Source organism: Lissotriton vulgaris, chromosome 3_2, assembly GCF_964263255.1.
Source record: "Lissotriton vulgaris chromosome 3_2, aLisVul1.2, whole genome shotgun sequence".
Lineage (NCBI taxonomy): Eukaryota > Metazoa > Chordata > Amphibia > Caudata > Salamandridae > Lissotriton > Lissotriton vulgaris.
This window is the reverse complement of record NC_141690.1, coordinates 126,768,166-126,785,727: the sequence shown is the minus strand read 5'-3', so window position 1 is coordinate 126,785,727 and position 17,562 is coordinate 126,768,166.

The following is a 17,562-nucleotide window of genomic DNA, read 5'->3' as shown; positions in this document are numbered from 1 at the left end:
GATTCATATTGACAAATGAGATTTTTTTCTTTTTTAACCCTTATGCTCCCCCACCCAGTGCAAATAACTAACTCAACTTTCTGTCTGTTTTTTATTTTTTGCCAATGTTCCTTCCTCCCCTCCCCGGTCCCCCCCGGGGAACCCTCCTAACACTACTAGAGGTATCTGGATCGTTACCTCCTATTTGAGCTCCATTGCACCAGGCGGAGAAATAACAAATTATTTGTGATGTGCCTTAATTTGTTTGATGAAATTGATGACTTTGTTGGGGTCCCTGAAGATAGCTGGGAAACGTAGGTTAGCAGTAGCGCCAAATCCTCTCAACCCTTGGATAAATTTCCCCATCTCAGATTGTCTATTTTGGGTTGTGCATGAAATGTATGATCTAACTCGGAAGGACCATTCATCCTTCTTATATATATTTGCTTTGAAGCCCTCGCTAGGATTCTCTCTTTAAGGAAATATGATTTGAAGTTAACCAGAATTTTCCTTGTTTTTTTTCTTCCCTAGTCTCTTAAGATAAGGGTTCCGGGGGGCTCTCTGGATGTCTTCCTCCAAGGTAAGTTCCTCAATATCCATATTGAACTCTTTTAGCAGTCTGATTCTAAAACCCTTATATCTTCCCCTTCTAGACCCTCTGGAACGTTCAAAATCTTAATGTTATTTCTCCTGGTGTTATTTTCAAGAACCTCCAGCTTACTCCTAAATTCTTTATTGCTGTCTTTTAGTTTTACAATCTCACTTTTATTTAGGTAAACTTTTTTTGAAAGTTCATCCAGTGAACTCTCCATTACTCCAACTCTGTCCATCAGGCTATTAATCTTGTTTTCTAGAATCTCACAAGTACTGTGGATCTTTTGCTCATTTATCTCTGAAACAGCAAACTTTTCCCTAACTTCCATTAGTAAAGTAGATTTTACTTTTTCTATGCCTGGCTGGTCAGACTGGTCCAGCTGATCCGATCTTTCAGCCAGCGCAGAGGTTGTTTCACGAGATCCATTAAGAATGTTTATTGAGCTGGTCTCTGCTTGTACACCAAGCTCATTTTCTGCTTTGCTGCTGAAAGACTAACCCTATTTTCCAGACACAAAACATTATCCATGGCTTCTGGGCCACTAGTGCCATCCATAATGTTTGTAAGATTTATGGAGTCAGAGGTTTGTGTTGGGTCTAAGAGTGTGGATGCAGAGGCAGAGGAGGGAGTCAAATACACAATCTGGGATTGAACTTTGAAGTGCGAGCGAAGTGAGGGTGTAATTTTAAAACATTCAGAGTTTCTCTTAGACCGCTTCTTCCCTCATCCCTGTCCCGGTGTCGGTCTATCTATCAGGGAATCCCTTGCAGTATTAAATGGGCGGACCAGCTGAGAGCAAATAGATCCTCCTTTATCCTGTCTTTTTGAGAGGGTATCAGGGATACTTGTTTAGTTGTATTGTATTGTATCAGAGACTTATATAGCGCAAACTCTGTCACCCTACGGCTATCCTGGCTCTGTGACTTACCAAGGGGGCACTGGCAAAACAAATAGCCTATTCACAGAATAAAGAACTAATTTTAGTCATCCCTAGGGAAGAGCCAGGTCTTTAAGCTTTTTCTGAAAGGAAGTAGAAAATTAGTTTGTTTAATACTTGTGACAGATCATTCCATAGGTGTGAGGCTGCTGCACCAAATGCTCTGCCTCCGATCCTAGTCTTCTTAAATCTGGTGGTGGTTACCAGACTTGCACTAGAAGAACAAAGATTTCAACCAGGATTATACCAGGTGAATTTCTCCTGCATAGGCAGGGGCCCAGGCCATGTAATGTTTTAAACACAATACAGAGAGACTTGAAGTGAATTCTCTCCTTGATGGGTAGCAAATGTAGGTCCTTTTAAGTCGCTGTCATTGAAGACCTGCAATGCCTGTTTAACACCAGTTTCGCTGCTATGGACTGGATTCTCTGCAACTTCTGTAGTATTGATTGTGGTGCTCCCAGATACAGAGTGTTGCAGTAGTCCAGTCTACTCAAAATGATACTCCTCACGGTCTAGTGGCGCTAGGCAGTAGTGGGAGAATCTGGTGTAGCACTCTTAGCAAGGAGAAGCAGATACTCATTGTTTTATTGACTTGTGACTCAATTTGGATGTAATCGTCCACTAACACCCCCAGGTTACAAACTGTTCTTACTGGAACCAGTGGTTTGTCCTTCGGGGTGAGTCTGAACTCCAACGGCAGGTGCTGGGACACTTTAGCCGTGGAACAGTACACAACCTCCATTTTTCCTTCAATAAATTGTCGGGAGTTTGTCCTAAGCCGTTTGGAGGTCTGTTGCATACACTCCTGAAATATGTCCATAGTTATTGATTGATTTCCTTCCAGGGAAAACACCAGTTGGGTGTTGTCCGCATAGTTGAATAGATCAATTCCAAAAGACTCGATAATAGGGTTCAAAGAGGGCAAGTAGATGTTGAATAGAATGGGGTTTCTTGCAGAACCCTGTGGCACCCAGTGGCACACCGGGGTTTTTGTGGATGTGAACGGTGAAATCGTCACTACCTGTTGTCTACCTGTCAAGTATGATTGCAGCCACTTCAGTGCCCGTCCTTTCACTCCTATATTCTCTAATGTTTTCAGCAGTATTATATGATTCACCATGTCGAATCGGCCGACATGTCCAGTACCACTATTACAGATGGATTACCATTGTCGGCTCACATTCTCAGGTTGTCCAGTGCGGTCACTAGGGCTTTTTCAGTTCCATGACCTGGTCGGAACCCAAACTGGTATTTGTCTAGTAGATCTAGATCAAAGGCAGAAGTCTTTTAGGGGCATATTACCAAGGCAGGCGAAATGAAATTATTGCCGCTTTTGCTGCCGTTTTTGGCCGCAAAGCGGCGATAATTTCTACGCCCTATTAGCAAGCTGTCGCTAACATCAGTTAGCGACAGCGTTTAGGTGATAGCAAGCTTTTTGGGGCCCGCTTTGCATGTCAGCGATATTTATCACTAATGACATGCAAAGTGGGCATACCCAACCTGTTAGGGACTGAAAGCAGTCGCTAACATCACTATCGCCTATTATCAACGCAGCGTAGCGGTGAAAATATTTGCCCTAAGCGCCAATATCACCAAATCCTAATGCCTGCTCAGACCACTTCTTAGCCTGTATATCCTATGGGAGGTGGATATTCAAGTTAAGTCCCTATTAGCGATAATGCCTGAATATCACTTAATTTCCAGCGATATTCAGGCATTTTGCAGCTATCACCGGATATGTTATCGCTTTGGAGATAAACGTTGCTAATAGCATGTTATCTCTGCGATAATATCTGGCGATGCGAGGCGATAAAAATTTTTTCGCTTACCTTATTTACCGATACATATCGCTAGTTGTTGATAATATGCCCCTTAGTCACCTCATTTCCTCTCTTGCGTAGTTTCCCGGATGTTTTGTCTGGAGATGTCTCCTCATACTTGCTGTTCCACAAGACTATGTTTTTGTAGGGTCACCCCAGCACAGCACCACCTTGCAGATTTTGCAAGTGACTTTGGTAGCATAACCTTCTTCTACCTCAGAGGAAGAGTAAAAAACTTCCAGACAATTGATGTATACTTCTCTAGAGGGGGAGGTTGAGGCACAAATTCTTTATGTCCAGAGTGTTCTGAATCTCCAAGTTGGCCGACACAATGTAGATCAAAGGCAATTGTCAGCACAGATATCGACAAATGATTTTTGTGACTTATGTAAAAAAAATCTGAACACATACAGTAGAATTGTCTCTGTATTACATAAATCAAGGCTGAATTCCCTACTGTCCGTAGTGTAGGTGGAAATCTGAATTCAAGTTGTGAACCCTGCTGTCCGCAGTGTAGACTGAAGGCAATTGTTGACACAGACATGGACAAATGCTTTTTGTCACTTATGTAATCAAAATCTGAACACATATAGTACAATTGTCTCTGCATTAAATAAATGAAGGCTGAATTTCCTACTGTTCATACTTTAACAAAATCTAAAGACATAGTACAATTATCTCTGCTTTAAATAAATCGAGACTGAATTCAGTGTTTTCTGTAGTGCTGACGCGCAACTGGTATCAAGTTGTCAGTTATACTGACCGTAGTGAAGATTGAAGGCAGTACTCAGCACAGATACCGATGACAAATCCAAAGCTGAATTAAAGTTGTGAACCCTGCTGCCCGCAGTGTAGATCGAAGGCAGTAGTCGATACAAACATAAGTCTGCGGTGCTGTGGCACTGAGTTCACAATCGGCCTGTATCGAGGAGGCACGTGGTCATGGCGGCAGCCACGTAACAGGGTGCGGACCTTCTCTGTGGCGCAGTCTCTTCTCTTTGCAGAAGTGAACCACCCCCAAGGCGTAGCCTTATTATTTATAGTCTTATGTTGACGTTGTGTATGTTGGACCAGCCCACTCCTCTTCTATTTCAAAGGGGGGGTGAACACAGCTACATGACAGAAATATTTACCAGTGTTTGAGATAATATGGTTGCGTCCATTATTCAATACACTATACGTATCAATGGTATATCTACATGCGGAAATGTTTTTGGTTCGTATAGTGAATTGTGTTTAGTATTTCACCGGTAGTGTTAGCGTTGTGTATATTATTGTTGATGTTCGAGTTCTTTCCTTTATACATTCTTGGTTGCCACATCTCTGTACATTGAGCTATCGTACTGTTGAGGGGATATATTATTTTAGAAAGGTCTGTTGTGCTGTTTTGCGCTGCCTCTGAGGTAGTAGGGGGAACAGGTCCAGGAGGGTGGTTGTGGTGGCGCTGGGTATTGTGATTTTGTTTGGTGTCGGAAGTGTATAATTTGAACCTCTATCACATATTGCTCCTTAAATATGGGTGTGAGTTGGATGTAATTTATGCAGTACATATTCAACGTTCTTACAGTAGTTAAATGTTGATGTTAATTTGTTAGTGGTAAGTGGAACTATTGCCTGATTTTTTAGGTAGCATTGCAGATTTGGTTTTTTGTTGAAAATATGGGGAAGTGGTCAACATTATAAGTAGGAATTGCCATTTACAAAAACCTTTAAAATTCACTGAAAAAAACATAGGTTTCAGGCAGGTTATAGTTAGGAATTATCATTTTAAAAACCTTTGAAATTCACAGAAAAAACCATAGGTTTCAAGCAGGTTACTGTTAGGAATTAGCATTTAATAAACCTTAGAAATTCACAAAAAAACCATAGGTTTCACGGGTGTTATAGTTAGCTGGACATTTCACTCATACAAAACCATTGAAATCCCTCCGTTATAGTTAGTTCTACTAACTGTAACTCGCGCGCCCGCAATCCACTGCTGATGATGTCACATATTACATCATTCATGACATGGTCAGTGACATCACTGATGACATTACTGATGACATCTCAAATGACATCACTTTTTAACTATTTAAATGTTATCCGTTAATAGAATTAGCATTTAAAAAACCTTGCTAATTCACTGAAAAAAACCATAGGTTTCAGGCCTTATATAGTTAAGAATTAGCATTAAAAAAAACTTTGAAATTCTCAGAAAAAAACATAGGTTTCAGGCCTTATATAGTTAGGAATTAGCTTTTAAAAAACCTTTGAAATTTACTCAAAAAAGTTTTAGGGGTGTTATAGTTAGCTGGACATTTCACTCATACAAAACCATTGAAATTGCTCCTATATAGTTAGTTGTACTAACTATATTTTGCGCACCCACAATGCACCTCTGATGATGTCACATATTAGATCATTCATGACATGGTCAGTGACATCACTTATGACATCTCAAATGACATCACTGATGACATCACTGATGACATCATCCACGTGACAATCACATACACCTTTTCATACACAAGTAAAATCTTTCATCATTCTTTGTAAAATACAGAGTATCATATTTGAATCCATTGTCACAGCAATACAAGTATCTAAAAACCCACTCAGTGATTCATAGATGTATACACACATCTGATCACTTACCAGTAGATTCACTCATACATGCTGTCAATGAACAATAGAACACTATCAAAAATACTTACACACCTATATCGACATTAAACAACAGCACACATCCTATTCACATATGAAGTCATTCTACTCACTTATGCAAACAATGGATCATACTTACATATTTACTTAACTACACACTTATACAAACACCACTTCATCTATTCATTTAGATAGTAAGTCATACTTAGTGAATTATAAAATCATTATTACCAGTATAGAGTTATCCATACAGTCACTCACACAATCATTGAGTCTTATGTAGCGGTAAAGGGTGTGACGGAAATTAATTATAATAATTGATATTCATTATTAATTAATTATTTAATTGATACCTAATGTAAATTTAGCAATTAAGATTTTTTTTAAGTTATATATGAGGTGTGGGTTGCTGATTTTAGGTAAATGGTGGGAAGTTTATCAAATATATGTACTTTATTATTAGTTAATTGGTATTAATTGTTTAAATTATGTAAATAAGATTTTTCAAAAAAATACATATTAGGTGCATGGTGTTGGGTTTGTAGGGATAAAGGGTGGGAAGTTAATTAAATATAATTGCTTTATTATTAGTTCATACCTATTAATTGTTTAAATGATAGTTGTGTACATTTTTCAATTATAATTTAAAGAAATATTTTAGGTGTGTGTTGTTTACTTTCTAGAGGTATATAGTAGAAAGTTACTTAAGTAATAACAAACATAAAAATAGGTATCTATTGTTTCAAAAACGTGTTATTCATTATATTATGTGTTAATTGTGTCATTCTTTTTTATTGTAAATAACATCATATTTGTTTGTGGTATTTAACTTATTTTAAATTTGTTTTCATTTAAAAGGTTTATTAAACATTGCAATAAAAATGCAATTTTTTCCTTTAAAAAAATATTTATATACATTTAAAATTGAAATATTTCTATTTGTTGTTATTTGGAGTTGTAAAAATATTTTATTTGTTTGAAGTGAACTACACTCTCTCTACTGTTGCACAGATTAGAGTGGGAATAGTAAATTTTACCCCTCCTCAATTCAACACTTTACCTATTGTTGCAACAACTAGTAGGAATAGTAAATTGATATCCCACTGTTCCGATCGACTACACAGGCTCCCATTTGAAAAAGGTCTGGTAGCAGATTTCCTGGCATGCTGTCGCAGGCACCCCATGGTGCCTAACACACTGTGCATTGTTGCAAAGGGGCACCCATGGGTACCCCGACCGGGCCCTAATCGGAGGCCTCCTGGTGAAGGGGGCCCTGCTATGGGCTCCCAAAGTTAGTTTCCAAAAGCCATACCGTGTCGGACAGACTGATACGGAAAGGCTGTTAGAATCTGTCATCGTAATACGTCGGTCAGAAATGCGCTCAGATTCTCCAAATGCCAGTCGGAACAGATTTGCTTTGACCAAACGGTTACCTTCCATCGTAATCAGTCGGTCAAAAATGTTTCTGAGTCAGTCAGAAACATGGGTGGCGACTGCCATTCAGAGTCTTTCCAACCAACATTGTAATGAGGCCCTTAATGGATTAATTCCAGAATTTCATTCTTTTACAAACAATTGACAAACGATTCCGTGTTATTGAAAAGATACTTTTCACATTCATTTTCTTCAGCTGCATTTAATCAAACAACGAAAGACCCTTTTACCCTGTTTCATTTCTTGTTAAGCTATTTAGTTAGGTTTTTCGGAGTCTTTAACCTAACAATGGCACTATGGCAAACTGCTAACTTAAGGAGGAACCCAGTCCATGGACACTAGAAGAAGATGAGCGGCAGCACCCCCAGGTAATAAACATTTATATAAGCAATAACACTCTTTACATTTGTCGTGAAGCATCATATGCATATTTAAAGAGAGTCCTAGTTTACTTATAAATTTCTTACAAAACTTTTCTTACCTGCATCTTTTAATTCTGTCATCTACCTCTACAATTGTCTGTCTTCAAATTCAGTGCATTTTGCTTTCTTTTAATTTTTTTACTTGGTTTTTAAAATAAAAAAGTCTATAATCAAACAAGGAATAGTTTTATGATTACAAATTGCATTCATAATGTGAAGTTTAGTGAAATCCACATTTAGGTTCAGGTGGATTGAAATTTAGGAAAAATAAAAAAATGCCTGATAAAATACCAAAAGTCAACTTTAAAAAATCTACTTTCATATCGGATTGCCCAAGAAACTTTCTGATCTTAACTAAAATTACTTACTGGTACTGAAAATCACACAACCTGAACCCCGTTGTTGAAGGTTGTGCTACTCAATCTCAACCTCAATATTATTGTGGTAAAAGAATATCGAGGGACAACATATCAAAAGGTAAGTGAATTTAGGAAACTAAATATTTACTAACCCTAGCTCCACACCTACATACTGTGAAGATATATTTACCATGCAGGTTCAAATATGTGAAGTTAGGTATGGAAAATCAAGGCTTACTTACCTGTTGATGTTTTATTTTCAATAGTCTGCCCTTGATATTGTGTTCTGTTCATATTTATGTTTCAATATTCAGGGCACACACCATCATTGAACAACAATGTTAGTGAGGGGGAGTGAGTGCTCACCTCAAGCAATATTCACAACCCTTGTTAGGGTGAACCCTAAAAGTGATAACATTAACATGAGTTCAACCCTCTGATAGCTTTGGCATAGAGCAGACAGGCTTAACTAAGAGGAAATGTGTCAACAACACCAAAACAGTAATATAGTCAAAACACAAAACAAGGGAGGGCAAAGCTACACCAAAGAACAAGATGGCAGCTCTCTGAAGGAGCTCCAGCACTGGAGAAGATCTAACTCCGCCTTTCCTGCCATGGACACGGTTCCTGGCTGCAGCTCGGTACACACGTTTCTTTTTGGGGTTGTGGGTGTTGAATACTGGTAGCAGCTATCGTCTCCTTTCCCCCACCTTCGCTCTAACTGCTGCCCGGATTCAGAGACCACTCGGACCGTTCTGCAGAGCAGATGGGGTACTGTTGATCTGTGCCTAGGAGGACTGGAGGAGTCACACCTGTGAGTACGAACACCCTGGGGCTGCTGACACAGGCAGTTGGCAGAAGGGCTAGGTGCATGGTGCTCCCATTGCTCGATTCCTCCCATGAAGGAGGGGACCCTGCAAACCTGCTACTCCCCAGATGGCCCACCTGCCAGTGGCTTCACCAGTTGGTCTTCTCTTTCCTCACCCCAAGAAAACTTTTTGGAAGCCCCTGCACCCTTTGCCGTCTGGTTTCTATTTTAAATACAGCGGTAGCAGGGTATCACAGAGAGGGACGCTCAGCATCTTCTGTCTTTAGACTCATAAGGCCTCTGGGCAACGCAGTCCTCCTCTTGCTTCAGCTCTGCCTACTGCCCGGGACGGTGTCTTACGTGGCTCTCTTGAGAATGTTACCCTGCCTGGCTCTCCGCTCTTGGGCCTCAGTCGGGAGCTGGTGATTTTCCCTTCCCTCAGAATCTGGATTTCCTTACAAGGGGCATGCACCTGTAAGGCTCTGTTGACCTCATTTGCCCTTTGGATGTTAATGTCCTTCACCTCCTACCAGATGTATTACAGCTTGAGTACAGGAGAGTGGCTCATGTTGCCACAGGTACTGTACTGATCCACTGACCCCCTCTGGGATGCCGTCCTTGCCTATTGCTCTATAAGGTGACAGATCTCACCCAGTACGGCCCATCGGACATGCCCATGAAACAGGTCTTCATGGTCCCTCCCTTGCTGGCTCTCAATTTCTTTACCTCAGCCCCTCGAGCAAGCCTGGCCTTCCATGTGGTGGGGTGAGGCCTACATCTGGGACCCTTTCCAGGATAGACTCTGCCTCCATTGGCTGTTCTCCCCCTTCAAGAGCATGTTAGGGTAGATGCATGCTCTGGACACAATACCTCACAGTTTCTCTTTGTGCCCGGCACAAAGGTGACCAGACAGCTCTCCTTTGCAGAAACCTATCAGGGGGAATCTCATGCACAATCTGCCAATACTGACATCATGATTGGAATTATGTTAGCAACAATTCAAATGTGTTTCCATTATTGCTAGGTCCCTGGTGAAACACAGTATAGAATGTTTAGAACTATTAATAGATAAAGGCATTCAAATAGCATTCATTACGGAAACCTGGGTGGACGCCGCATCAGGGCCAGACGTAGTGAAGGCCACTCCCACAGGATATCTCTGCCATAGACAGTACAGGAAGGGGAAAAGAGGAGGTGGTCTAGCTGTGATCTACCAAAGTGCCTGTGAAGCTCCATCTTTCAATTTTATGCTTCTTAACCACCATGCTTTCAAAGGAACACTATTATATAGGCCTCCAGGGGCGAAATACAAATTTTTGGCCGCGATGGGGCGTTTATTAGAAGTAGGTATGTGTGAGCAGATCTTTACGATATTAGGGGACTTTAATTTTTATCTGGAGGATGGTAATGACTCAGAGACAATGGCCTCACTAGACTTGATGGAAGGAGCCGATCTTAAACGATTAGTGGTGGGACCTACCCATTGCGCTGGCCGTATGTTGGATGGTTTATTTTCTAACCATCCATCAGTGGTGTTCGCGGGAACATGGCCAGTTGCATCGTCTGGCCACGCGATAGTAGAGTTCAGTATTGTTGTTAGGAAGCTCACTAACATAGAGTCTGGCCCAAAAAAAATAAAGAACAGCAGAGCCAGGAACAAGTGGGAAGGTAGAGACTTGGAGGAACTCCTAATGGCATCTAAAGAGGAACTTCCACTAGATGTGGAGGAAGCAGCGCTAGCATACACGAGGTGGCTGGAGCAAGCAAGTTTGACTCTAGCGCCAGTTAAAAGAGGTCGTATGGAGAGGGAGGTTCCATCAGCTCCCTGGTTCTCGGAGGACCTTAGATTGGAAAAATAGGGTGTAAAAATCTAGAGCGGGAATGGCGTAAAGGCTACAAGGAAATGGACAATAGGAACCTAAAATACAGTCTTCTTGAATGTAAGAAGTTGATTGCCCAAGCAAAATGAGAGCATTATTCTAACAGTATCAATCAGGCTAGTAACTGTTCAAAAGAATTATTCAGAGCTCATTCTAGTCTGGTATCTCCTAAAGTGGCAGGGCCACAGCCCAGCCAAGATCTGTGTGAGGCCTTGGCCACATTTTTTATGACGAAAGTTGAGACTGTTTTTAATGCTTTTTTGGGCTTAACAATGAGGTGCCCACGAGCACACAATCAGAACCATCGGAAAGACACACTAGAAGAGTTTACATCTGTAAGCATAGAAGAGACTAAAAAAATGCTTTATGTGTTAAAATCAGGGTCACCATGTGACCCATGTCCGGTAACGGTAGCCACGTTGGCACCTTTACCTATTGTTGCAGCATTAACAACAATCTTTAACAATATGTTCGCAACCGGACAGTTTCCTGCATGTTGGAAACGTGCATCGATCCTTCCATTGCTGAAAAAGCCAAATCTAGATTCAATGGATCCCAACAACTATTGCCGCATCTCAAGGCTCCCACTCCCAGCCAAACTAACTGAAAAGATGATGAATCATCAACTCAGTGTGTTTTTGGGGACAACTCGTGCCCTGGACCCCTCCCAACATGGGTTCAGAGTGGGTCATAGCAGTGAGTCTGCCCTATTAAAAGCAACTGAGGAAATTTGAGGAGTAATGGACCTAGGGGGTAGAGCTGCACTGATCCTTTTGGACCTCTCCGCAGCCTTCGACATGGTGCATCATGGAATTCTGATGGACCGGTTGAAGGACTGTGGGGTGCAGGGGAAAGCAGAGGATCTCTTGAAAGTGTTTCTGACTAATAGAGAACAGAGTGTGGCAATGGGAGAGTATGTATCAAAATATTTCATTCTACCATGTGGGGTCCCTCAGGGCTCCTCCCTAAGCCCCTCTCTGTTCAATATATATGTCACCTCCCTGGCCCCGATCATTAAGTCTTTCGGCTTTAATCTAACCTCCTACGCAGACGATACACAAATTGTGGTATCAGTGCTGCCAGGGAGGGAAGATGGAGTGGACTTACAATTTCAGGAATGTATGTTGGCTGTGGGTAGGTGGATGGGCGATAACTGCCTGAAAATGAACACAGCCAAAACTGAAGTCATTGTATTTGGTGTATTAATGACTTTTGGAGCCCGCAATGGTGGCCAGAAGAGATGGGTGCCCCCCCCCCTCCCTGTGGCAAAGGCGAAGAACTTAGGGGTTCAAATAGATGACCACCTCACATTTAGGCCCCAGGTCGATGTCTTAACATCCTCTATCTACTTTCTTTTGAAAATGTTGCGGAAGATACTTTCTTTCCTCCCCGAAAGCAGTAAAAATACAGTTGTTACTGCCCTGGTCTTACCCTGGCTGGATTACTGCAATAGTCTGCTGCTGAATGCCCAACAGGGGCTTCTTAACAAGATGCAGGTGCTGCAAAATGCAGCAGCTGGACTCCTGACGGGCATTCCTAAGTACGCATCTCTGTCGTGCGAACTCACGAAAATACATTGGCTGCCAGTGCGGAAGCTGATTGCTTTTAAGGCCTTGTGTTTGGTTTTTAAGGCCCTACAAAGCTCGGGACCGGCCTGTCTGAAAGATCATTTTCAATGGTAAAACCCCCTCAGACAGTCCCTCGCATAAGGAATGCGTGATGGGGGGTAGGAGTTTTGTGTTGGGGGCCACAAAGGCTTGGAACGCCCTGCCCTTTGCTTTGAGAAACACCTCTGATCTTATGACCCTCAGGAATGGCATTAAGACTTGGTAGTTTACACAGTAATCTCGTCGGTTCATTCCCTTTTGGAGCATTTCATTAGCGCCAGGACACCCCCGGGTAACAGTGCACTCTATAAATGTCAAAAATAAATAAATAAATAAAATAAAGAGATCTCTACCATGAGGGCCAAGTTGTCCTACGTTGACACCACCAGCAGATCCATCGCTTTCGATATCAGATCCCTGCACAGGGATGGTAGAACAACTGAATGCTTTTAAACAACATCTGGAAAGTAACCAATACAATATGGCATTTACCATGCATCACAGTTAACAGAGAATTGTATTTGTAGATGTGGAATTATACATATGTGACCATCAATTAAACAGCAGGATGCACAGAAAGGAAACATCGTGCAACTCGGTGTTGCATGCTACTAGCCTGCACCCTAACCATCAGATTGCAGCAATACCCTTTGGCGAAATGGTTAGGGTGAGGTGTAATTGTAGCTCTAATGATGAATTTAAGAGCAACATAGAAGACATTAAGATGAGGTTTAACACAGGAGGATATGATGAACATCTAATCAAAGGAGCCTGCAACAAGCCATGAGACTAAACAGAGTGGAACCAATCTATGACAATTGTTAGATACCTACTAAACATCAGGATTTGATTAGACCAAACATATATTTTGGGAGTAACACAGGGGGCATTAGCAATATACTCAAGAGACTTTGGTACCTACTCATGGGTGACAAAAGCATTGCTCCGTTCTTTCCCAGGAATCTGAGCATAACTTTCCATAAAGGGAGAACACTGGGAGGACTGATTATCCCTAACTACCCCACTCAAACTAGGAGACAGGATTGGCTTACAGCTTGAAATAGAGGCTCACTTATATTTGGGAATGTCATTGTGCAGATTCTGTTTGGATGTTAAGGAATTTTCTTATAACAATAGTCCTAAATTCCTGATAAATGCTAACATCAATTGCTAAACACGGTTTGTAGTTTATGCTTTCATTTGCACATGTGCAGATTTCTGCATATGGATAATTGCCCTCAACCCATTCTTGAAATGTATTAGCACTATTTCAGAGCATTCTGTACTATTCCTGCACCCATTTATCTCTAGATAGAGAACCCGGCAAATTGTCAAACACGAACTACCAAAAACCTACTGATCAGAATAGTTTTCTTTTTCATGGCAGCCACCACCACCCAAAAGGCCTATGAGACAACCTACCAGTGGGTCAATATCTTCATTTATGGTGGATCTGGAATACCCTGAAGGAATACGACTTGAAGGCAAAGCAGCTGAGTACAAACCCGACTGTATGCCATTACCCATCACGAACAGCCATCTAAGCACACAAGAGGGCAAGGAACAACCACTGTGAATCCTTGCTGGAGACAAAAGTGAAGTTACCTGCCAACACACTCACCTATGTCACTACCTTCACTCCCTCGTCCAACAGAATACAGAATATCAATAAACACTGGCCAATTCTCAAAAAAGGGCGCTTAGACATTGCTGATCACTTTTTTTCATAAAGCACAAGTAATCTGAAAGATCTCGTAGATCACACATGCCCAATTCCCCAGGAGTCCCAGCAGACATTGTGGGGACTATCACCAGTCACTGGTCATTACCCAAGTGGGGCTTGTACAGTATGCACTTTTACACAAGCAACTAAAATGATTGATCTGGGGGGGATATTTGCACTTGGGAACAAAGGGGTTCTACAAACTGCAACACCAAAACCTGTATCTATCTTATCACCTGCCCCTGCACACTTCACTTTGTCGTGATGACCACCAGGATGATAAAAACCAGGATCACAGAACATCATAGCAACATGCACTGCAAAAGGGCAACCAGCTTTCCTGAGTAGAGCATAAAAAGATGACGAGTTCATTGCCAGCAGCTGAATTTCATACACCCTTGAATCTTCTCTATACTCAGTGTATGTTTAAATAGCCCTGGGATGCCACTCCCAGCTTATACATACAGCTTTTCATGACACACCGAAACCTTGTCCCTTGTTACTCACTGGCACTCCTTAATATACAGAAAGCTAAAAAGCATATATTAATGCTTGCTTGAATATATTGTCTTATGTAGACACAATTACCTTCCCACACGACTAATTCATTCAAACCATCCATTGGATAATAAGTTAGAACCATTTGGTCCATTTTCCAAGATAATTTTTTTCCTGCTCAGACCTACATTGGCTACTATGAACCTACAGGATTTTCTTTCCCCTTTGTGACCACCTGGGGACCAAGATTTGAGAGCCACTTACTCATTTTCCTAAAGGGAATTTATTCCATGCCCTGAACGATGCTGGTGAGTAAGAGATATGACTATATATACATATATATCACCCCCCTTTTTTTCCTCCTCTCCAACACAGCCAGCACACATGGGCCTCCATTCTTATCCGTACACCCATATATATTTTATATATTTGTTTCCCTAGTGCTATTCGCCCAAAAAAATTGACTTTTCCAAATGGTGTTCTGGACAGGACCTCACTGGACATCTCAGTCCTACTTACTTTGACCTAGCCTAATTTAGTGGGAGTTGTGCATTGCATTGACTATTTAACACAAGCCAAGATGGCTGCTATTCCATCCTGTATTTCCTCAGTTTTTTGTAACCTCGCTCAAGTGACCACCGCCAGGGGCTGACGGTAATGTTGAGTTATTGTGATTTACGAGAATCCTTTCAGCTGGTGACTTTGCAGTGTACTTAACCGTGCTCTGCCTCAGCAACAATCACCTCTGGGCTAGCAGAAGGCAACATAGGCAACATCGCTGCACACCACTACCTTCTATGTAAATACTGGAGATGCTGAGAGGGTGATTAAATCTCCACAAGAACGCCCGCTTCATTTCTTGATTTTTGCCTTATACTTGCCTCTGTAGAAATTTTGCCACAGCACAGACGCGGTCCTCTGGTATTGACCCACGGTGCACAAAATTCCTGTTGGTAGGATAAAAATATATCCATACCCTTACTACGGGTCACTTTCTATATGTTTTGGTGTGTGCTTGTATGTTGTTTGCCATGTTTTTATTATCAATGATCAAACAGTCACTTAACTAAATATTTGGGACTTGTGACACAATACCCACTCAGAACCGTGCCTACATACGTATAATATCGGAATATCGGAATATCATACACTTTTTCAGGTTGGATTAAAAAATAAACTGATTAGGATTACTCTATCAGGCACTTGTTTCACTTACTCAATTAATCAATCACTCAGGAGTTTATAAAGCACACTACTCACCCGTGACAGTCTCAAGGTGCTAGGGGGGTGCAGCTGCGGTTCAGTCAAAGAGCCTGGTCTTGAGGTTCTTCCTGAAGGTGTGCAGGGTAGGGGAGCATCTGATGTTGACTGGGAGCTCATTCCAAACCTTGGCTGCAACGTAGGAGAAGGCTCTTCCACCAGCTCTGTGTAGAAGAGTTCTATTGATTCCTGCATAGAGGGTGTTGCCGTAGTCCAGTCTGATGGATATGAGTGCATGTGTGATGGTCTTTCTGCATTCAGGGGGATCCGTCTGAAAGTCTTGCGGAGGATGCCGAGGCAGTGGAAGCAGGTGGAGGTGACAGAGTTGATCTGGCAGGTCATGGTGAGGGAGGAGTCTAGGATGATGCCTATGTTCTGTGCATGGTCTGATAGGGTGGTTGGGCTCCCGAGGGTTGAAGGCCACCAGGTGTTGTCGCAAAAGGTTGTGGAGGGTCTAAGGACGAGCACCTCTGTCTTCTCTGAGTTAAGCTTCAGGCAGCTGTTATTCATCCAGGCTGCAACGTCCTTTATTCCTTCTTGGAAGAAGAGTCTGGTGTCTTTGGGGTTCTTCGTGAGGAAGAGGATGAGCTGGGTGTCGTCAGCGTAGGATACTATGCTGAGCCCATGCTTTCCGACGATGGCAGCGAGTGGGACCTCTGCCCTACTTAATCTAAATATTGTAATCATCTGATACTAAAACCCATTCACCTAACCCTGACTAAGGGTAGGGATACTAATTATCACTTTCTCGCCCTGAAGAAACGTCATGGATCCCTCCTGGACTGCTGAGGCGTGAAACATGTTGACCTACAAACGTTGATAGATTGACTCTCTTCATAATTAGAAGTAAACAACCTAAACATAATTTTTACCCTTATCAAGGGGACCCTGCTTTACATTTATTTTTTGGCACCCCTTAGGTAATTTAAATTCCCCACTTCACTCATCCCACACACTCGCACTCATCATCATGGCTATTTTATTTAAATATCTCCACCAAAGAGCCCTCTTGCGGGTCCCGTGATGTTTTGCAGTGCCGACCCCATGAGGAGCCAAGCCTAGTGATTACTCATGACATCCTTATGGGTAACTGAAGGAACTACTTCCTAAAAAGGAAGACCCCTCCATTTTGCTATATATCCATCCTGAGACACACAACCATAGGAAAAGTTACCCTTTAAGTATTTTCACACTTGGTCCTGGAAGCAAGGATTCTGGACCTTTTATTAGCTCCCTGTCTCCCCCTCTTTTTTTGACTGATATAACTGGACTGGGCCATACCACATAATCTGATGACCCTGACTGGCTGAAGGCCTACCTGGACACCCTGGAGGGCTCTATGGACCTCAATTCTACTCCTGACCTGCCTTCACTTATTGCAGAGAGGGGTGATGGCTATGTACGAGGTGATGGCTATGTACGGGCCAATGGCCTAAATCCCGCCTTTCCTCATGACAAGGTTTGTTACAGTTTCCATCGTCGCTTAGACAGGGAGGGCCTGTACCGGGAAAACGATGTTCTGAACCAGGGCAGGGGCTAGGATAAATGCAGATGCACGTGAAAATTAGACCTACAACCTCTTAGAAGGTGG